The sequence below is a fragment of the Leopardus geoffroyi genome, chromosome B4 (assembly GCF_018350155.1).
Source record: "Leopardus geoffroyi isolate Oge1 chromosome B4, O.geoffroyi_Oge1_pat1.0, whole genome shotgun sequence".
Taxonomy (NCBI): Eukaryota; Metazoa; Chordata; class Mammalia; order Carnivora; family Felidae; genus Leopardus; species Leopardus geoffroyi.
In genome coordinates, this window is record NC_059341.1 from 99,479,073 (window position 1) to 99,503,424 (window position 24,352).

Genomic DNA, 24,352 nt, shown 5'->3' on the forward strand with positions numbered 1-24,352 from the left:
GCTTTCCCCCTAAGGTCAGAAACAAGACAGGGATGTCCACTCTCGCCACTGTTATTCAACATAGTATTGGAAGTCTTAGCCTCTGCAATCAGACAACACAAAGAAATAAAAGGCATCCAAATCGGCCAGGAGGAGATCAAACTTTCCTCTTCGCAGATGACATGATACTCTAGATGGAAAACCCAAAAGATTCCACCAAAAAACTGCTAAAATTGATTCATGAATTCAGCAAAGTTGCAGGATATAAAATCAACGCACAAAAATCAGTTGCATTCCTATACACCAACAATAAAGCAACAGAAAGAGAAATCAAGGAATCGATCCCATTTACAGTTGCACAAAAAAAAAAAACCATAAAATACCTAGGAATAAATCTAACCAAAGAGGTAAAAAATCTATACACAGAAAACTATAGAAAGCTTATGAAAGAAATTGAAGAAGGCACAAAAAAATGGAAAAAGATTCCATGCTCCTGGATAGGAAGAACAAATATTGTTAAAATGTCAATACTACCCAAAGCAATCTACATATTCAATGAAATCCCTATCAAAATAACACCAGCATTCTTCAGAGAGCTAGAACAAATAATCCTAAAATTTGTATGGAACCAGAAAAGACCCCAAATAGCCAAAGCAATCCTGAAAAAGAAAACCAAAGCAGGAGGCATCACAATCCCATACTTCAAGCTATACTACAAAGCTGTAATCATCAAGATAGTATGGTACCAGCACAAGAACAGACACTCAGAACAAGGGAACAGAATAGAGAACCCAGAAATGGACCTACAAACGTATGGCCAACTAATCTTTAACAAAGCAGGAAAGAATACCCAATGGAATAAAGACAGTCTCTTCAGCAAGTGGTGCTGGGAAAACTGGACAGCAACATGCAGAAGAATGAACTTGGACCACTTTCTTACACCATACACAAAAATAAACTCAAAATGGATGAAAGACCTCAATGTAAGACAGAAATCCATCAAAACCCTCAAGTAGAAAGCAGGCAACAACTTCTTTGATCTTGGCTGCAGCAACTTCTTACTCAACACGATTCTGGAGGCAAGGGAAACAAAAGCAAAAATGAACTACTGGGACCTCATCAAAATAAAATGCTTCTGCACAGTGAAGGAAATAATCAGAAAAACTAAAAGGCAACTGACAGAATGGGAGAAGATATTTCCAAACGACATATCAGATAAAGGGTTAGTGTCTAAAATCTATAAAGAACTTATCAAACTCAACATCCAAAAAACAAATAATCCAGTGAAGAAATGGGCAAAAGACATGAATAGACACTTCTCCAAGGAAGACATCCAGACAGCCAACCGACACATGAAAAAATGTTCAACATCACTCATCATCAGGGAAATACAAATCAAAACCACAATGAGATACCACCTTACACCTGTCAGAATGGCTGACATTAACAACTCAGGCAACAACAGATGTTGGCAGGGATGTGGAGAAAGAGGATCTCTTTTGCATTGTTGGTGGGAATGCAAGCTGGTACAGCCACTCTGGAAAAGAGTATGGAGGTTCCTCAAAAAACTAAAAATAGAACTACCCTACAACCCAGTAATTGCACTATAGGCATTTATCCACAGGATACAGGGGTGCTGTTTCAAAGGGACACATGCACCCCCATGTTTATAGCAGCACTATCAACAATAGCCAAAGTATGGAAAGAGCCCAAATGTCCAACAATGGATGAATGGATAAAGAAGATGTGATAAATATATACAATGGAGTATTACTTGGCAATCAAAAAGAATGAAATCTTGCCATTTGCAACTACGTGGATGGAACTGGAGGGTATTATGCTAAGTGAAATTAGTCAGAGAAAGACAAAAATCATATGACTTCACTCATATAAGGACTTTAATAGACAAAACAGATGAACATAAGGGAACAGAAACAAAAATAATATGAAAACAGGAAGGGGGACAAAACAGAAAAGACTCATAAATATGGAGAACAAACTGAGGGTTACTGGAGGGGTTGTGGGAGGGGGGATGGGCTAAATGGGTAAGGGGCACTAAGGAATCTACTCCTGAAATCATTGTTGCACTTATGCTAACTAATTTGGATATAAATTTTAAAAAAATAAAAAATAAAACAAGTTAAAAAAAGAAAATCCTCAGTTTATGTGATGCAAACTATGTTTCTCTTGTGTTTTATTATATTTTCTAAACATAGTTTAAATTTTTTTAATGTTTATTTTTGAGACAGAGACAGAGACAGAGAGACAGAGAGACACAGTGTGAGCAGGGGAAGGGCACAGAGAGAGGGAGACACAGAATCCGAAGCAGGCCCCAGGCTCTGAGCTGTCAGAACAGAGCCAGACGCAGGGCTGGAACTCACAAACCAAACTGTGTGATCGTGACCTGAGCCGAAGTTGGACGCTTAATCGACTGGAGCCACCCAGGTACCCCTCTAAACACAGTTTAGAAGTTGTTGGAATATGTGGATAACTCTCTCTCACTGGTGGAAAAAATATTTATGGTCCTTAAAAATAACCTACAAGTGAGTAGTTCCCTATATAGTGCTCAAATATAAAAAATATATTGTATTCAGAAAACAGAATGCCATAAGGATTGCAAGCAAATATAAAACTAGGTCTTTTAATATATATGCAAATCCTATCCATTTTGGTTGTAAGCCAGAATTTATAGGATCTCAGTTATTTTGTCATTTATGGCAAATGTTCAACAACTCAACTGTGCTTACTAGTTGATTAAAAGGAATAGTATATATGCTGTATTTCTATATGATTTCCTTCAATTACTAGCATTCATTCTGTTACCATCATGTGTCTCAGAATGTGCTCCCTGGATCAACAGTATCACATCCACCTAAAAAGCTTGTTTGCCTGAAAAAATCTGAATTTTGGAGGTGGGGCCTGATCTGCATTTTAACAATCTCCCCAGATAAGTCAAATTTGAAAACACTGCACTATATTATTTAGAATTAAAGCAACTGAATGACAAAGCCAAAGGCAGATGAATGGCAAATAAATGTGGAACTTCATCTCTTTCCCCAATACTTATTTTAGATATAGAATGTAGTCAGTCTACATAATTACTCTTTAGAATAACAGACGTGGTTTTCAAATTTTCTTGACAAAGTTTCAGTAGTTTAAATAGTAAAATAGATTAATGCTTATATAGCCAACATAAATTTATTTGTAAAAATATCTTAATCAATGTAACAGTTCTCTGGGGGGGGGGAGCTTATTTTTCATTGCCTTGCAAATATATTCAAATATATTTTACTCAAGTTTGCATTAAAATTCATTGATGACAAGTTATATAAATATCTTCAAGGCAAATTAAATAAAGACATCTATTCCTGAAGAATGGGATTTTTCCCTTGGGTAAGCTATGATTATGGTAATTTTATTGTATAAAACTCTAAACAACAATGATAAAAAAATTAAAATTTTATACTTAAGGAAAATACATGAATAATTGTCAATCTTCCCTTCCCCTACCTCTTCATATTTCTGTCACAATCTCTAAATGAAACACACATTAAATATTACAATTTAGTCCTAAAAGAAACATTCTTTGAATAAGAGGCACAAGTTAATAGCTTTGTTTGAAATTAAATCTAATATGGACATAGGCTTATTATATTCCAGTAGAAGTCATTCTTCTCTGTACAGTTCAATCAGTTCATCACCAATTTTTATCACAAGATATGCCTATGACTTTAAAAGGTCAGGAATCCTACTTGTGATTGTAATTTGACCTTCAGATTTTATTAAATTGGTTGAATAGCTATCTGTTTCTTCCTCTTCTATTTAAAACCTTTCAGGGAAATGAAAGTGGACACTGGAGAGAAACCAGTGCAGTAATTGAAATTGTACCTTTTTATCATTTCATTAATACATAGAACCAAAATACTCTGTCAACCATAAACATAAAAAGAAGAGTGCATATTCAGATAGAATGGTAGCAATTCATAATGAAATAAAATTCAGGAAAGTCTTCTTTGAAATCTGTTCTCTTTTTTCACAATGTCAATTGTCTCAGCAGTGTTAATTCTGCATATTTTACAAGATTAGTTTATATCCATAAAAGGGAAAAAAATATGTCAAGACATGCTCCTACCCTCATGTGATTGTGGAAAATCAATCTCTGAAAGAAGCTAATGGCCCAGAGGCCTGATTTCTTCAGATGCAACATCCACTCTCGTGGAAAATCAGACTGACTATTCACCACAGATTGTTCACTCATGGATCAGTAGGATACGAAAAGACTTGAAGCCTTTTCCAGTTTATTCAGGGACAGAAGCACTCATTTCATCTAGAAGTATGGATAGCAACACATTACAAACTAAATTATTCTTAAACTGGAGACTGAATGAAGTTGTCAACAATGTTCACACTACAGCTGGGGCTGTTATTTGGGTAGGGAAATCCTAGCACAGCCCGACATTGACTAGAGCTTACTGCACTAATTTTGCTTCCACGTAAATGGCCAATGGCAACTAAAACCCATGGTTACCCACAAAATATTCAAGATTTTCAGAAAAAAATTAAGTTTAGCATCCTTATTACCTCCAATAGTAAATATAGATCTACTGACCAGCAAGAAAACTGAAGTAATGTAAAAGATAAAGAAAGAAAGAAAGAAAGAAAGAAAGAAAGAAAGAAAGAAAGAAGGAAAGAGGGAAGGAAGAAAAAGGAAGGAAGGAAATAATGAAGGAAGGAAGGAGAAAACTGAGGTAATGGGAGACTGCTTTGCTAAAAGGTTCTACCTAAAGAGCTTCATTTAATGTATTTGGAGTTACAACAATGCATACGCTCAGTGTAGTGCTTTACTAGATATTTCTTTTAAATTTTTGATTATTTTCCAGTTACTGAAAAAAACACTCTTGCCTCTCTTTTGGGTTCAGAATATCAGTGTTGCACATTTAGTTACTGTTCACAATTTGGGTGGGTACAGCTTTCTGTTTGTTAAAAGTAACATTAGGGATGCTTGGGTGTCGGCAGGGATGGTTGAGTGCTGGACTTTGGCTCAAGTCATGATCTTGTGGTTCCGCTCTGCCCCTCCCCAGCTCACACTCTCTCTCTCAAAAATAAACATTTTTTTAAAGTAACGTTAAACATGATTTCTTTTTCAAAGTTGTCTTTCAGTTTTTCAATTACACGAAATTTAAACAAACATGAAGTACATATTAAAAATTAAAAGTTAGCTGCTCCTCCTACACCAATTGCAAGTAGTCCATCAACTAACATTATATAAATGGACCAGCATAAAAAATTGCTCTACCAAGAAAATACACAGTTAATGAGTTGTTATGTTCAAGCAGAGCAAAGTAATAGCCTGATTTGTTAAAGGTGATATAGCAATATAGCAAAAAATACTCTGCTCTTGTACACTTATAAATAAATGCACTTATCCTCATACTCCCCTAGCTTAAAAATTGAACCTGAATAGCAAATTCTCCCCCAACCCCTCAAAATTATATGCAGTAGTATTTTGTCTTCTCATTTCTTCTTTTTTAAATGTTTATTTGTTTATTTTGAGAGACAGAGAGAGCAGAGGAGGAGCAGAGAGGGGGGCCAAGGGAGAGAATCCCAAGCAGGCTCGGCACTGTCCGTAGGTGTTCCATCTCAGGAACCATGAGATCATGACCTGAGCTAAAATCAAGAGTATGATACTTAACTGGCTGAGCCACCCAGGCACTCCCTCTCTTTTTTTTGAATCTCATTTCAATCAGTTGTAAACATAACCCCTCCCCAACTCAGGGAAATGTCTGGCTTACAAAGTCCTTCTTTTCATTTAACAAGAACTTTCACCTAACAGCAAGGTTTCCATAAGGACAATTCAAGAAGACATTGAGAAGTTTCCAGGAATTTTTGAACTGAATCAGAGCTGATAAGGATTAATTAGCTACATCTGTCCTCATGACAGTCCTGATTTGAGAACAATAATCAAATGAAAACTCTAGCAACAGAAATAGGCGGTGATAAAGACTTACTGCATCTCTCTCTCTCTCAAAGGTAAATCCCCACTGCAAAGACTCTAGAGAAACCAATGTTACAGTGAGATAGAGGATACATGACCCACTGTGCTTGCAAACACACCAATGAAGTCTAGGAACACCCAGCTCTTTTTAAAAGTTTAACGATTGGTGGGGCACTTGGGTGGCTCAGTCAGGTGTAAGTGTCCCACTTCAGCTCAGGTCATGATCTCAAGGTGGTGGGTTGGAGCCAGGGTTGGGCTCTGTGCTGACAACCTGGAGCCTGCTCTGGATTCTGTGCCTCCCTCTCTCACTCTGTTCTTCCCCCACTCATGCTCTCTCTCTCTCAAAAACTTAATAAACATTAAAAAAATCTTTTTTAAAGTTTAACAATAGGTAAAAACAGAAATTAACAACATCTCCTGTCCCCTTGATAGAAAAAAAAAAAAAAAAAGGCTTAAAGTCATCATGCTTTACATAGAGTGGACTATATATTGTCAGCTTTCCAGTACTGACAGAGGATGATCTGTGTTTACTCATCTATATTTTACAGATAACAGAAGTATAACGATGGAAAAGTGTAAGAATGGAGAATGGTTTATAGCTAATCATCAGTCAAGAAAATTACACAATCATACTGACTGCTATCATTTCCAATTTATGATCTTAATCCTTAAGTGGCCCCTTCGTGTTGTCAGGCAATTCTATTATATAGCATTATAATATATATTATGTTCCTTAATCAGGTAAAGATGCATGAGTGTAGCCGCACAGGGCCCTCACTTAGAAGGTCCCATGCTTGGTGTAATGTTCAGCTGTCACTGTCTTGAATTTTTAACAATTTATTAACAAAACTCTCACATTTTGCATTTTTCTTCAGGCGCTGAAATTTATGTTGCCAGTGCTATTCCTAGTCAAATCACTTTTATACTCTTCCACTCCCCCAAATGACTATTCCACACATTATTTTCTTTTATTTCTCCAGTGTCCTCTCCCTCTTTCTTGCTCTCAGTTTGATGGTTTGGGTGTCTTATTTTATTACCAAGAAGATGAAAACAATCAAAAGACAATTTTTACCTTTTCCCACAACTATGTTCGACAACCTACCTATATCTGTACCAATATAAACTTGGGTTTTCTCCTGTTAAATTAGGCAAATATTTCTTCCTTTTATCTAAAGCCACTTCTAACACCCAGGGAGCATGAGTTCTACCCAATGTTTGGTTTACTCCATCCTGTGACAGGCCAGTAAACCTGCCTAATTCTGGAAGACAGTATTAAGAAACCAATTTTGCCCTTACACCCAAACCACACTCTTCATTCCTACATTTATTAGTACTAAAGATAATATTTTTGGATCTCCATATGTTAATTCTTTGTCTTATTTTTCAGAAAAAAAAATTGAGTTTCAGGAGTCTCTCAAAGATTTCAACAGAAATCAGTTAATAAATATTTGTTGAGTGAATGAATGAATGAATGAATGTGGTTAAGCATGTTTTTAAATATTTGATTACTTAATCTACCAAGTAACTTTATATTAAAAAATATAATCCTGAATTCCTTACATAATTATGATATTTTATTCTTATTCCATTAGACAGGAATATGGATGGGTACTTTACCTGTGATTTCACCAACTGTAGGAATCCACTTCACATAAGACGGTGGTGGTCAAAGACTCAATTTACTTGAGAAAGTAATTTAGAATGAATGGCTTTTGGTAAAATGGTAAAGTTATGTATGACTCCATACAGCTTTACCCTCTCCCTCCCACAAGACATCTACTGCTTGAAGTCCCTAATTTTTTTCACAAATACCATGATGGATAAATCCCACAATTTGTACTTCCATTACACCACTTTGAACCAAGTCAACTGCAAACTGCTCAGCTCAATCTTATTTCCCGTTAGAAATAAATATACAGTTCAAGTTCCCCATGCCTGTAGGAGATTCAATTTACACATGAAAACTGAGAAGAATAAACTAGATGAATACTTTCTAATAGTGTTGGTTTCATGATAATATTTTAGGAACAGTGTGGGCGAAGTGGGGAAAGTAGTAAGTAATCCCAGTGGATTACATTCTATCAGAACAAAACTGCATTTACTTTCCTTATCCATTGAGTTTTCTCATAACACTTGTTTAAGATATTCTTCTGCTAAAAATTATATAAGCTCCTTTACAGTTCTAAATGCTTAAAATATTTTTGTTGAGTATAGGAAACATTATATGGCCAATTTGTTACTCAAAGGATCAATACCAGAGAAAGAAATGGTACTGTTCTTCAGAAGAGGGAGTAACAGCAAAAAACAAGTGATTATATGGAAGAACAAGAGCAAAGAAGTGACTAATGAACAATGCAAGGAGGGGAATGAGAGCATATATGGAACTCTCTACACTTTCTGCTAAATTTTTCTATAAACCTAAACTCCTCAAAAACAAACAAACAAAACCTCGGTTTGTCCAGGGCTCAAAAACAAAACAAAAGAAAACAAAAGAAGACAAAATGATACTAGCAAAGTAATTCTACCTTATTAAAAAAAATGCATTAGAAGCCATAAAACATGATTTTTAACAAAGACTTTGAATACAGTAAGACTAGCCTTGATCTTTACCATCTGCCTGACCTTGAAAATAAAATTTTTTAACTTCTCAAAACCTGTTTCATTATTTAAAAATAAAGACAAAAAAAAAATAAAGACAATATTTGTACCTATGTCCTTGTGCTTGTTTTTCTTAACATGAAGTACTCAAAAATTAATGGTATCCTTCTATTTGTTCTTATAGAAATAAGAGCAGGATCAAGTTATGAGAGGGTTCCGTTTGAACCATGGTACAAATTTACTACCTTGTACCTACTAGAGTTCTGAAATAATTTTTATTTTATGATTTTACTATTATGAGTATGTATAATTAAGAAGTTTTGCTCATTTTCAAGCCTTAAAGAGGTGGTGAATTAAGAGCAATGAGACTCCAACCTGAAGTTCGTAAGCAGATGCTGTTCTTATCTAGATAAGAGCAATTTAAGAATATGGTTTGCTTGCTGAATATTTTATGTTAAAACACATTAGCAACATTTAATGAAGAGAAGTTTGCTTCTGTTCTTCCTAATAAGAAGCATGAGAAGCTCTTTTAGTACCTACAAGTTTCACTGGGCACTTATGTTACTGTGCAATCTGTTGCTATTTGTAAAATATTTATTTCACATTACTCTGGTTGGTTGATTCAGGTTTTATTTCCACTGAGAACTACAGAGAAGCTTCTCAAACACATTCTAAACCTATCTAAAATCCCTCTTCTCTGTGGAATTCTTAAATTGTGTTGATCTGCTATGAGGAATTATTTCTCAGCAATCATACTGGAGGAATTCTGAAGTTATATAAAAGCATAAGCCAAGTGTGGTCTGAGAAAGGCTCACAAAGCTGCTGATATACACGGAGTGGGGCTGTGACCTCACAGAACTTAGGAAGGTTCTCTTCTCTCTGTCCAGCTGATTCACTGTTTGACCTTGCACAAGGACTCTTTCTTATTGGATATAGCAAATGAGCAAAAGGTGTCAATATCTTCTACATTCTTTAATAACATCTTAGGGGTTGATAACCTTAAGAAAACAAATCTTAGAAAAGGAACTGCTGGAAAATGCAAAGCATCACTATTATTTATGAAAAGCAAGATGTGAAAACTGGAATGTATTAATTTGAAAAAAATGTGAGTAGTATCTACAAGGCTGGCACAAATGCAAGGTGCCATCTTTCTGAAATAAATTTACTTTCTATTTCTAAGGCTCAAATGAGAGAAGGAAATTAAATATTGCACATACAAAGCCACAACTGTACAAGGCATTCAGAGATTTTAATCTAGTTCACATTCAAATAAAGTTCAGTTGCTCACACAGTTTTGCTTTGTTTTGTCCCTGAAAGGCCCAGCAGCTTGCCCAGCTGTCTATCGGTCATTCTTGATCATAGCTTTATTAGAGGAAGTCTGTACTCCTGATATTTCCTTTGGAACTAAAAATGGTTAGACATTTATATTGCTTCTGATCCTATGAACATGAACATTACAAAGGAGACATTACTTAGAAATTCTTATACAAACACATGGCATTTATAAGAATTCAACCTTGACTGAGTTATTATGGCTTCATTAGATAGCTGTTGAATGATTAATCATTTCAAGATAAAGGATTTAACTTTTGCTCAAGTACTAGATTACTATCACTCCCATCTCAATCTCAAGTCCCTATGGAATAACTTCAAATTAATAAACAAACAAAACATATCACAGGAAAAAAAACTGCCATATTTTGGACTTATAGCATTTGTCAGGATGAACAGAATAACTGTGAGCTGTGGGCTATTAGAGCAGTAGTCCAGAGTCAGAAGAGAGTTCTGACACCAAATGGTGGACTGACCTTGGGAAAATATCTGAGCTTCCATTTACACATAAAAATTGAAAGTGTTCACTTCCCTTCCTGTTAGAACCACTTTGCACATAACTTTCTTATTCCTGAGGTTCATCAGAAGATTTAACTGAATAAAAATATTTCTTTTCCTACATACTCTAAATAATCATGCGATTTCTAATAGTCTTTTGCATAACTAAGAGCTAAAATAGAAAAACTAGCTGATGAATTGAAGATAAAACATGGTCAATCTGTTCCTCAAAGAGATCTACATCAGCAGCTTGCTCTTCCTTTGGTTTGTTTGTTATCACTATCATATACTTATTTTACAAATTTCAGGGTGTTCATATAGCAAAACATACTCTAAGAGTCCAAACCAATTGACAAAGTCCATAAGAAAAAGTGAAAATATATAAGTAAATAAAGTTTCCTAAAGACATTACAAGTTGGATATATAATTTCACATATTGAATATGAAATCGAATTTGATGTGGAAATAATATTTCTATAAAACAACACACATATTTTAGATGTCATTAAGTACTCATGGATCATATTGCTATTATCACGTCAGTGTTCTCCCTTCGTAACTGAATAGTGTTAACAGACATTTAGAAAGTCTTAATGTAGTACAATGACACTGATTAGAACAAATCCAGAATTATAGCACATTTTTATACATTTTTTTGTCTTAAGAATAAACCTGAAAAATTTCAATATAAACACAACACAATTTTTAGATTATAAATTATAAGCTCTGTTACTGATCAAAGTGAAATTCGAAACTTAGTAATCAGATATTAAAAGAAATATAATAGATAAATAGGGGGAATTATGAAGCAGTAAAGGTGTTTAAATAAAGCAGATTCCCAAATTTCATATACAAATATCAACTCAATTTGGATAATAGACCTGAATGTAAGAGCAAAGCTATACAACTTCTAGAAGAAATATGGGGGAAAAAAATCTTTGGGAAATTTGATAGACATTTTTTCTTATATAGGACACAAAACCCAGGAGTCACAAAAGCAATATATAATATATACATTATATATATTAGTATACATACTAATATATATCATCAGTGTATATATATTATGTATTAGTATATATACTAATATATATGATATTATTTATATATTATATATTATATATATTTATATATATATTAGTATATATATATTATATATATTTATATATATATTAGTATATATATATTATATATATATTTATATATATATTAGTATATATACTAATATATATGATATTATTTATAAACTGATTTATTTATATATCTGATAATGAATTTGTATCCACAACATGTAAAGAAATCATAACTCAATAGTATGAATCAACAACCCAATTTTAAAAAAGGACAAAATATTTAAACAGACAATTCATCTAATAAGAGATGATGATAATGAATAGGCACATGGAAAAATATTCAGTATTATTAGTCATTTGGAATATGCGAATTAAACCACAATGAGATATTACTATAAAACTACTAGAATGCCTAAAATTAAGGGAGGGAAAGCAGACAATAAAAACTGCTGACAAGGATGCTTTGAAACTGGAACTCTTATACATTTCCTAATGAGAATGCAAAATGGTACAACTACTTTGGAAATGAGTTTGACAGTCTCTTACAAACTTATAAACATATCTACCATATGAACCAATAATTCTATTCACAGGGTAATTACCCAAGAGAATTGGAAATTTGGGTCAAAGGCCTATACACAAATTCTTCATTCACAATTTCACAAAACTGGAAGCAACCCAAATGTCCATCAACAGATGAATAATTAAACAGATTGTGACAGATCCATACAGTAAAAACCTATACAGCAACAAAAAGCAACAACTTTCATGAATCAGAAGCATCATCCTAATTGAAAGAAACCAGACACAAAAAGGTACACATTGTATAATGCCATTTATATGACATCTGGAAGAGACAGATCAGTGATTTCTAAGGGCTGAGATGGCTGGGCAGGGGCAAGGCTGAATATAATGGGGCATCACATTTTGGAATGATAGCAATCTTCTATCTTGAATCAGGTGTTGCTTCCAACTGTATACATTCATCAAAACTCACCAAATTCTTTTTCTTTTTTGAAAGGAAAATTATACATCAATAAACATTTATTTTTAAAAAATAGGTCTAGGGGCGCCTGGGTGGCGCAGTCGGTTGGGCGTCCGACTTCAGTCAGGTCACGATCTCGCGGTCCGTGAGTTCGAGCCCCGCATCAGGCTCTGGGCTGATGGCTCAGAGCCTGGAGCCTGCTTCCGATTCTGTGTCTCCCTCTCTCTCTGACCCTCCCCATTCATGCTCTGTCTCTCTCTGTCTCAAAAATAAATAAAAACGTTAAAAAAATAAAAATTAAAAAAAATAAAATAAAAAATAGGTCTATGGTTCAATCATAGAGGGCTAGTTTTTTAAAAAGTCATTGTAGAAAGATATGCATAGGTACAAAATTCCTGGAATAATTCAGTTAATCAGACCTTTTCAGTATTACTTTAGAGAACCATGTGTGACTTCGACTTGGGAAAACTTATAGGGAAAAAGAAAGAGAATATTGCCAAACAACAACCAAAAAAATCTGGTAGGGAAGACATGTAGAAACCATAAAACAAATGTTGGAACATAAAATGCATACTAAAAGAGAAATATGGCTTTAGACAGCATTAATTCTCAGGACTCTTACCTTGATTAACTCTAGGGTGTCTCTAACCACACTTCTCTTCCTGCTGCCCTTCCTGGTAGCTGAGAATCAATTATCTTCTCATGGGAATTGTTAAGCCCTCTCTCCCCACAGTTTTTAAGGATTGGCACAGGGGTCCTTCCAGGTCAGACCAGAATTTCAAGAATAAGCAATGCAAATTGGCCTGATTAGAAGGTCATAGATTTGGTGGACTGTTCCCAAATTTATGCGCTTATTTCCTTATTGGTTGACTTGGGGAGGGAGAGGCACATATCATACAGTTTGGTCCATAAAATTACTGCTGATATGGTGCTTTGAGAAGTCCTTGGAAAGACAGGATTGGGTGAAACATAATGAAAATCTTATGAAGAAGCTTCTATTCCTGCCCTTTGGTGCACAGTCCAAGATGCCTAGAGTGGCAAAAGAAATGTCTCCATTAAAAATATAAGAAAAAAAGGGGGGGGGGCAGAGCTTTTCAGTTTCCCTTGGCATTAACTCACATATAAACATGATACTGTATTTTTTGGGTGGGATCATATGGACAATTTGATATTGGTCATGAAAATATATTCTTTCCAGATGACTTGAACAAAAGGGGAGTGTTTGTTCTAGAGGTTATGAATCAAGATCACTCTGAAACTGCAGGATCATCCCCCCGTGTAACCACAAAAAGATCAATGCTTAAGTGGCAATTGACAAAGATTGGATTAATTGGATTTAACTCACATATCACATATTTGTCCATCTGCATTAAGAATTTTTTCTGAAGCTTTACATGTTTTAACACATTGCATCAAATTCCTATCCTTCTCCTTTTTATGAGATTTCTAACCTTGGGTCTGGTCACAAGTGAAAATTATATGGAAATATTGCTAAATGGGGGTCAGGAGACTTAAGTCCTTATCACCTCTGCAAATCTGAGCAAATCAATTAACCTCAATGGCACTCAGTTTCTCTTTAAGGGTTCTTTAAATGTTAAAATACCTAACTCTATTGGATGATAAATGAAAAGGAAGAAAATATAGCTTTCTAAGCCTCTATGACATGACATTGAATTCAGATTATATTATTTATAAAATCTTAAAGTCATAAAAATCTTTAACTTTTCAAAGTAATTTCACCTACATTACTTCATTTTTGGTTCACAAAGTTATTGTTTTTATATATTTTGAAAAAATTGTTTTTGCTTTCAAATGTTAATCATTGTATTAGTGAGAACTAGCAAATATTATATAAATGATATAGAAATATTTAGAACTACATATATTTGTGATATATAAAAATATATTTACCATATATTTATCAATATAACTTACTAGTGAGAACTCACTACCTAATGGCTTAGAGAAAAATAAACATATCCTGTATGTTGTCAATATAGCATGACTTATGATGATTCCTAATTCTTCTGGACAATAGTAGTTGTATCTCTGCGTTGGAAGAATATTAGCCAGTTTCACCGACATATATGCTACATACTTTTCTATGGTATTGAACAAGGAAGTCAGCCTTACCCTCCTGAGGAGAGCTGGCTGAAAGACATCCTCAATCACATTCTGGCATGTTAGTAAATTATAACACTGAATTATGTATGATAATTCTCTTTTAGGGAAAGAAACCACAAATAAAAGGAGAATGTTTCCTCTTCTCCATTACAAGACTATTGATAATTTTAAATCAATATTTCAACTGTGAATTGTTATTTTGGTGGCAGACTCATTTGGCATTTTGTACACGAGACTTTTCCACCTACTTTTAGGTCCTTTGTGTTGGGACTGCAAACCTTACACATATACAAAATTGGTAAGATAAGCTTTCTAATTAAGGAGATTTATAACCCATGTGCCATATACCTACTCAAAAATTCAATCCAACACAGATAGGAGGGCAGTTTTATCATGTTTTACTTGATAAAATACGGCTATTTTAATTACATTTTTCACTTTGATGAGATTGGTTAAATTTCAGGTCACACAGTGTGCAGAGACTTACTATTTCATTCTGGGGCAGTATCACAGGTTGGAATTATTGTGGGAATACCTAAAGGAAGTTTTGATGTGACTTGCCAAGAAGCCACATCTTGGTTCAGAGTTGGCCATTTGGTCTGTTACATCCTTTGAGAGTGCAGCTCTGAATTTAACAGAACAATAAATGAGAACTAGTTGATGCAGTGTGTGAGCCTAAAGAAACCATGACCTCCACAAAAAGAACATCTCTAAAACAGAGGAAACTTAGCTAATCCCTAAGACAACCTTTTCTTCCTAAGAGCTAACTAATGTAAACATACTTCTTCCTTAGGAAACCAAAAGGACCCAAACTAAAGTTTCCTTGTTATCCACCTTAACACAAATTTTTCAAAGCTTTGGGTGTGCTACTGGTAATGCTATGGAGTTTTTCCTTATTCTCGGCACCAGGAGAAAACGATGAGAGTATGAGCAGAAAAGGAAAATAAAAATTGCATACATATTCCTCTGTGGCCAAATTTAACAAGCCTTGAAATTGCTAGAAAATGAGATTTCATTTAAGAGGAAGAGATGGCATTTAAAACACCAAATCATCAAGTTCAAACTGCTTATCCCAGCAATGCAAACTGACAGCATATGCACACACATAATCAAATGGGAAATAATAATAGTACATCTCGATGGACTGCCCAGCACAAGAAAGTCAATGGCCCAAAAGATATGTCAAGAATAATTTCTTCACGTGCAGTGCTCTCATGCTGTGCTTTCACAGCATGATTTCATCAATGGAGAGTATATGAAACTCTTAGGCAATGAGACCGGATCTTTATTCTCACCCAGCCTCTTTATAAGGGAAGAAGAAATCAGGTTATTTTCCTAAAACGAGCAGCTCTTTTCTAAGAGGTAGTGGTGGCAGCTTTTTCTAAACAGCCATATTTCTGTGTATTCACACGAATCAAGAGTGAAGGAAAATAAGCTATTTTCCCAAAGAGAGTAGGGACAAAAAGAGAGAATTATACAGTGGGGCAGATTTGACTCTTTTCTTTTCCAGAGGAAAATTCCATCACTTGGAATAGTTTTTCAAATATAATCATTACATGCTAATTAGATGACTAAGGTGACATCTGCACTAGTTACATACCTCTAATTTTGGAGAGCCCCAGTTGCTACCCCAGGAAGAAAACACGCCAGTGGCCAGAATGGCCTTTAGTAAAAACTATATGTTGCCTGGACATTTCCTCAGAGCTACCCCCATAATATTTTTTGCTAGTGGCCAAAGGAAAGTAGGGTTTCTTTTTTTAGAACTACCTCCATAATATTTATTACCAGTGGCCAAAGAAAAGTAGGATTTCTAATTATAGATGCTTATGTATATGTACAAACACATTTCTAATTATATGTGTATGTGTGTGTGTGTGTGTATATATATATATATACACATTCATGTTGTTTTTGTGTTTTGGGGGTTTTTTGTTTTTCTTTTAATTTTTAAGATCAAAGAGCTTATCTTAACGGAAGTAATTAGGGGTAGTGTAAAAAAAATTAAGTCCTCACCTACATGGTGAGTTTCAGAAGTTTTTAGAAAGTGCCCACTGCCTATGGAATACATCCTTTTCCTATACATGGTTACTGACAAATAGATTTTTTAACAGAGGGCAATGCCTTCAATTTTACAAGATAATTTGTTCCAAATAGCAATATATGAAAGGGAATGTTTTGGTTTGAACCTCACATATGATATAAAAAACTGTGACTAGTACTTTCCTCAAGGCAGGTCTTCATAGTTGGGAGAAGAGCACTGGGACATGAGATGCATCAGCGAGTGCCAGCAGGACAGTCAGGATGCCAGGACAGGAGATTGAGAATGTTGAAGACATGTTCCAGCTTTTCCTAAGAGGGTACTGAATTGCTTGAAAAATAATCTCCAAGGACAAATAGAGGCTCTCCAAATAAAGACAATCAAAAGGGTTAAATCCAATTCCATGGAAAAGAAACAAGCCAATGAATGTTACTGGAAATTTCCAACTGTGAGTCAGAATGAATGTATGGACTCTATATCCACTATTATTGTTCCCAAATGTATGAGGTTTCTTTCTTTCCTTATTGTTATTGAGGTAGAATTGTTAAATAAAGGCTATGATTTGTCCTTATTCACTGTCTTGAAACCTGAAAATATAGCCAATCATAAAATTCCACCAGTTGAGCAACTTTCTGTAACATATTGAAGGAATAGTTATACGCTCTGGGGACTGATCCTTATACTTCACTGCCAGAGTTACTGAGTTCTTGAGTTACTTAATATCAACAATCCTGCAGAGCACTCTATATCTGTTGTCTCATTTGCTTATTATACCAGAGCTTTACAATGAATAAATATTCCATTTTAAAATGAGGTGCATGAAGTTTAATGTTAGTAACCTAAAGCCACACAGCTAGTATGAGAACTGGGACCAAAAATCTGATTCCAAAACCCCACATTTATTGAACAATGTAACACTTATATGCAGGGATTGGTACAGCGTGTTCTCTTCCAAAACATGGCCTGAGAGAATCAACATTAATGGTTGAATATAATCAAACTATCAAAATATATGTAATATAATCGAATATAGCAATATATAAAATGTAATCAAATATAACAATATATTTTATTTCTGAGCATAGTTTTGAAATATGTCTAGTTCATATATGAATTTAGTAATAATAAACTTTTACTTTGGGTTTATATTACCAGGTCCTGTTTTAAATGCTCTCCAAATATCCAAATGCTTTCAAAATATCAGCTTGTTTATCTTTATAACAGCCCTGTGCAGTATGTATACATAAAGAAATTGACATACAGAATAGGTAAATAAGTTGCCCAAAGTGAAACAAAATAAAAGATAGAGCCAGGTACAGCTAACCAAGAAGGTACAGCTCCAAACTCAAGAATCTTACCACTAGGTTGTATTGCCCTTTAAGTAATAAAAGCATGTTCTCAAAATTAATGACAATTATTACAATCGATTTATCCAACAAATATTTTTTGAGCACCTACTTTACATCAGGCCCTAATCTAGGTGCTTGAGATGAAGCTAGGATCAAAACATAACAAAGCCTGCCTAGGGAAGTTGTATTCTAGTGAGGAAGTCTGAAAACAGGCATTATCAACAAGTGAAATGTATAGTATGCTAGTCTTTGGAGAAAAAGAAAGGAAATCAGTGGAGTAGGAAAGTCTAGGTGTACAGGGAGTGAAGATTTACTATTTTAAATCTCCCTGCTGCAAAGATGACATTTAAAGAGAGGACTGAAGGAGGTGAGTGTGTGAAACATGCAGATATCTGGGGGAAGATCATTCTACCAAAGGGATCAGCAAGTGCAAGGACCCTGAAGCTAAAGAATGCTTAACCTCTATGAGTAGCATCAAGAAGACCAGCATGAGGGGCATCTGGTTGGCTCAGTCAGTTAAGCGTCTGACTTTAGCTCAGGCCATATCTCATGGCTCATGAGTTCGAGCCCTGTTGAGCTGTGCTGACAGCTCAGAGCCTGGAGCCTGCTTTGGATTCTACGTCTCCCACCCTCTCTGCCCATCTCCCACTGTCACTCTGTCTCTCTCTCTCAAAAAATAAATAAACATTAAAAAAAAAAAACTTTTAAAAGAAGACCAGTGTAACAGAAGCAGAATAAACCAAGGGATAGATTAATAGAAGTGAAATCAGTGATAAATGGAAACCAAGGTCCATAGAGCCTTGGAAGGACTTGGCTTTTACTTTGAGAATAATGAGATGCCATTGTTGGATTTTGAGCTGAAGGGTATTCTGTTCAAGAATGGACCAGGAAGAAAGATGTCAAGGTGGGGAGGCCTGGTAGAAGGCTATTGTACAAATAAAAGTGAGATGATATTGACTTGGACTTGGGTAGTGGTGGTGGAGATAGAAGTAAGTATCAAATTCTAGATAAATTTTGAAGATGCAGCAAATAGAATTTCCTAAAGAATAGGTTATAGGGAGTAAAAAGAGAGAGAGGATGGGGCATCTGGGTGGCTCAGTCGGTTCAGCGTCCGACTTCGGCTCAGGTCATGATCTTACGGTTCGTGGGTTTGAGTCCTGCGTTGGGCTCTCTGATGACAGCTCAGAGCCTGGAACCCGTTTCATATCCTTTGTCTCCCTCTCTCTCTATTCCTCTCCTGCTCATGCTTTCTCTCTCTCTCTCTCTCTCTCTCTCTCTCTCAGAAATAAATAAATATTTTTTAAAATATTAAAAGAGAGAGAGAGAGAGGGGTTAAACTTGACTCCAGTGTTTTTGGCCCACACAAATCACAGGATTAAGTTGCCATATTTTGAGATGGGGAAGACTTTTTAGAGAAGCAGGTGTAGAGATCACCAGAATTTCTTTTGGGGACATGTTAAGTCTGTCATGGAAGCTAAAAGGCAACTGGGAAGAGATGTCAATTAAAGCAATTGAATACAGGAATCTAGAGTTTAGAGAAAAGGCCTATCTGCATCAGCCTATTGGTAGAATTCAAATATCTTAGACTGGAAGAGATCACTACAGAGAGAAATAGAGTGAACTATTTGAGGACTGAGCCGCTAGAGAACTCAATCATTAGGACATTGGGCAGAAGAGAAAACAGCAGGAGAGACTGAGAAGAAGCAGGCAGAAGGTGGAAGGGAAACTAGATGACCTGTAGAACAAATGCTTTGAGCAGGATGGAATGATCAATTGTACCAAATGCTGTTGACAAATGTTGGTGTTGTCAGGGATTGATGACGTCACATTCGTTTTAGCAACGGGAGGTCATTGGTGACCTTAAAAATAGTAGTCTCTGTGAAACTGAGGGCTGAAAGCCTGAGAGTAGTAGGTTCAAGCAAGACTCGTAGGGTAGGGAAGATGAGAGGAAATAAGGACAGCTCTTAGGAAATGTTACTATAAAAAAAAGCAGAGAGGGGCGCCTGGGTGGCGCAGTCGGTTAAGCGTCCGACTTCAGCCAGGTCATGATCTCGCGGTCCGTGAGTTCGAGCCCCGCGTCAGGCTCTGGGCTGATGGCTCAGAGCCTGGAGCCTGTTTCCGATTCTGTGTCTCCCTCTCTCTCTGCCCCTCCCCCGTTCATGCTCTGTCTCTCTCTGTCCCAAAAATAAATAAACGTTGAAAAAAAAAAAAAAAATTTAAAAAAAAAAAAAAAAAAAAGCAGAGAGATTGGGGCGCCTGGGTGGTGCAGTCGGTTAAGCGTCCGACTTCAGCCAGGTCACGATCTCGCGGTCCGGGAGTTCGAGCCCCGCGTCGGGCTCTGGGCTGATGGCTCAGAGCCTGGAGCCTGTTTCCGATTCTGTGTCTCCCTCTCTCTCTGCCCCTCCCCCGTTCATGCTCTGTCTCTCTCTGTCCCAAAAAAAATAAATAAACGTTGAAAAAAAAAGATTTAAAAAAAAAAAAAAAAGAGCAGAGAAATAAGGTTGTGGCTGAAACAAATTGTAGTATGTTTCATGCTGAAGAGAATTATTCCAACTGTAAGAGACAAAACAGTGAGAGAAGAGAGCAAGAGAGAAAGGAAAATTGTTGGAGAGGTGTCACCCAGGAGATGAGATAAATGCATGTACTTAACACAAGGAGAGAATGTTATCAGATAGAAGGAAAATTCATTCTTAGGAATAGGAGGGAAAGCAAAGAATGAGGATATGGGCACTCCATGCAGATACATGCACACACAGGTTTCTTTCAGATGGTGCTGTTTTCACAATGAAATAAAAAGCAATTAAAAAAAATCACCCCCACCACCACTAGTACTGATTGAGTATCAACTATGTAGTAGGCACAGGGCTGAGTCCATTAATTATGTCATGATCCTGACATTACTATGGAGAAAACTGATATCAGCAATAAAACAATTCATATATTCAATTTCAAAAATACATTTTTAATTCATCACATGTTAATATTTAGGGAAAGCCAATATATGCAAGCACCAGTACATAGTAATGAATAGTAGTTTTTAGAATCAAGTCAATTTTCTGTCCGCAAATTTTTTTCATTTATGTTAGCCAGATAAACCAAAAAAAGAATATAACACAAGGATATGATAAGAGTTGAAAGATTGGGGATAATTAAAAGAGCTTTTAATATGAAATTTATTATTAAGTCAAATACACATGGAAATAAAATATTTTCCATCTTTTACGTATTATACAAAGTATTTAGTCTATTTTACTAATCTGTCAGAAACAGAAAGATTTCTCTAAAACTAATCTCTGATTAATGGCATGGTCAGTCAATCTTCTCAAATCTCTTTTAGATTTATGGTTTCAACTGAAGAGTGGAAGGAAAACAAAATGCATCTGTTTATTCAAATATGTTTGTCGCAAATAACTTCATGTAACATTTCTATAATTTTTAAGTGTAAAAATCAGAAGAGTAAAAGGAATATGATGATGGCAACCATAAAGAATATAAATTTTTAAGTAAGCAGAAGAGCAAACAGAGAAAAATAGGCCTAAGTCATTGATTTCTAAAATATTCAGGAAAAGCTACAAGAGAATTACTTTTACCCAATGCATATTAAAACATAGAGCTCTCCAGACACTTTTATTTTCTGAAAGCAGCAAGCAGAATCCTGCATATGAACCTCATTTACTTTGAAATCATGTATTCACTTCACAAAAGATTAAAAAAAAAAAAGATAAAAAGAACAGAAAAAAGAAAGAAAACAATTGCAGAGTAAAAAAAAAATAAAGTCACTTGAACCGTCCTTCGGCCCATGACCTCTGCGAGCTGACACCTTATTTTAATCAATAGTAAGAATGTTCGCTGAATAAATTAATAAATAAATGTCAAGCAGATATCTGGTACAGTGTTTTGGGTTATTTTCCACCCACCTCTTTGTACAATGACCTCTCCACAGCTACCTGAATATATCCAAGAAAATTAATTTACAGTCTGGATTATGACTCAGAATTACTAGCGTTTAAAAAAAAACGGATATGCAATAGACTGTGTGACCTTGGGTAAGCTACTTAACTTTTCTGATCTTTACTTTCCATATCTACTAAATAGGAAAAATCTGTTTTAAATTTAATGAATCACTATAGGATATCATAGGATAATAATAATATTACAGGATAACAAGATAATACAAACAAAGTATTTAGAAAGGGGTCTGGAACAACACAAAATGAGATATCTGCTGCCATGATCATACCATTGTTTGCCTCATCTTTCCTAACCTCATTGTAATCATGCATTTCTCTCTCCTGCTTCATAAGTTTTAATAACTCAGAAACAACCATGTCCATTCTTAAGCAATTCTACCTCCCCAACTACTTTGTTCCTTAATACCTTATATTATGGCAGTGAGTTTGAGAGCAATTTTTAATGAAAAATCAGAGGAAGAAAGAATAGAGGGACTAAAATTGTTTCTGATTATAGCTATGTAAAATAATTATATTTTATAATTGTATTTGCATATTCGTGTTTACCCTGTCTTTTTCATGTTTATGAACTGAAGACTGTTTAGGAGCAGGAAAAGGAGACCCTGCCATCGTTTGCCCTCCAAAGCCTCTAGAACAATTTCTCCAATATTGTTTAACCACTCATCTTACAAGCAATTATTTGAAAAATAAGCTCAGAATTGGGACTACTATTTACCGTGACTAAGCCTTTAACTCCACTTTCCATTCCAAAACAGATGCTGAATTTCACATACCCAGCAATTACAACTTGCCCCCACAAGCCCTCACAGCTCTTATAAGTGGATTCTTGGCTTAAATCTATTCTAAACCAAATAGGAAGCAGTGTGTTCATGAATCCAATGAGACAGTTTCAAGGCTGAGATAGTTTTCTTGGGCATGAACATTCAAGCAGTTCAGGGGAAATTCAAACTATTAGATTTAGCCATTAAACTTGACAGTAAATATCACTCCAAAGTAATATTTTCATATATATGCTAGAAAGAAGAGATGGACTTTCACAATTTCTCTGCAATCAAGTTTAGGGTAACTTGGATAAAGAGTTCTCTATCGGAAAGAGTACAAAGTTTAGAATCCAGACAAATTGGAGTTGAAATCTTAGGCACTTCCTAATGCAACTGTGGGCAAATAACTTATTTACTTATACCTCAGCTTCTTCCCTTAAAATGGAGCAATTATTATAGATAGATAGATAGATAGATAGATAGAGATATTGATGTGAAGATTTAAAAGCAAACCTAACATAATAAACCTCATAAATTGGTATTTACATTTTATGTATAACTAATCAGTCTTAAAGAAAGACCTCAGAGATTCTGGAGAGACAGCATCTCCTGAACTTAAACCTTAATTGCCACTATTCTGCTTGTGTTCTATGGTTCAAGACAACAGCCACTGAAGACAAATTGTTTACTCTCCTGTGTCTTATTGGAGTCCAGAAACCAATGGCCTCGTTCACCCAAAGATAACTTCTGAGAAGACCTGAGTTATTTTCGGGAGGTCATGTTCATGTGGGGTCTGAGAACTTATAGGGGAGCCATAATTAAGGCCATGTTGCTAACCATCTTTGAAGTTAAGTGGGTATTAAGGCTTGCATTGCCCCCCGGCAGGTCTGGCAGCATCTGAGAAGATCCTTCATGGTGCTTCATCAGGTTTCAAGTCCATGTCTATTCACTGAAGACCCAAAGGAACGAAAGTCTATTGGGCTTATATCCTTCCCTTGGTTGGCCAAGCACTTATGAGCCCTCATAACCTGACTTGATGGCCACCAACAGGCAATGAAACCTAAACACCTGTGGGAGGAATTTCAAGCAGGACATCCAAACTGAAAGCTTTTATTTTCAATAGTTCGCTAAGAAGAATCTGATAATAACTTAAAGCTAATAAAAAGCAGTATGACCATATACGGGTATTCCTTAGGTCTTAAAAAGTAATCTGGAATTTAAAAAAAATCAGTATAGGAAACAAAAGTGAACATGACAACATTTAAGAATTGGCAAAGATGAATGAACAAGAATATCTCAAAACAGAAAAAAAAATACAAGAATATAAAACATCACGGGAGAAGAGTTAAGAGTCTGAAGGAAAAATACAGGAGATTTGATATGCAAATAATAAGAGTTTCAGATGAAAGAAAAGGAACAGATGGAAGAAAGAGAATAATCAAGCCAACAATAGACAAAATGTTTTTTGAGCTACAGACCGAAAAATTCACCACATCCCAGAAAGGACTAATGGAAAAGAAAAATCTTATTTTTATATGTATTCCTGTAAGTTATTCTGAATTTCTAAAATGAGGTAAACTCTTTTAAGTTTTCATACAAAGTAACTAACTTTTGCAATAAAAAAGCATCAGACTAGCCTTCGAACTTAC

General features: G+C 35.3%; 1 protein-coding gene across 18 annotated transcripts in view; it reads right to left on the bottom strand.

Moving 5' to 3' along the window:
* The window catches only part of KCNC2 (potassium voltage-gated channel subfamily C member 2), a 199,871-nt gene that overhangs the window by 64,000 nt on the left and 111,519 nt on the right, over window positions 1–24,352 (bottom strand). The window lies entirely within an intron of this gene.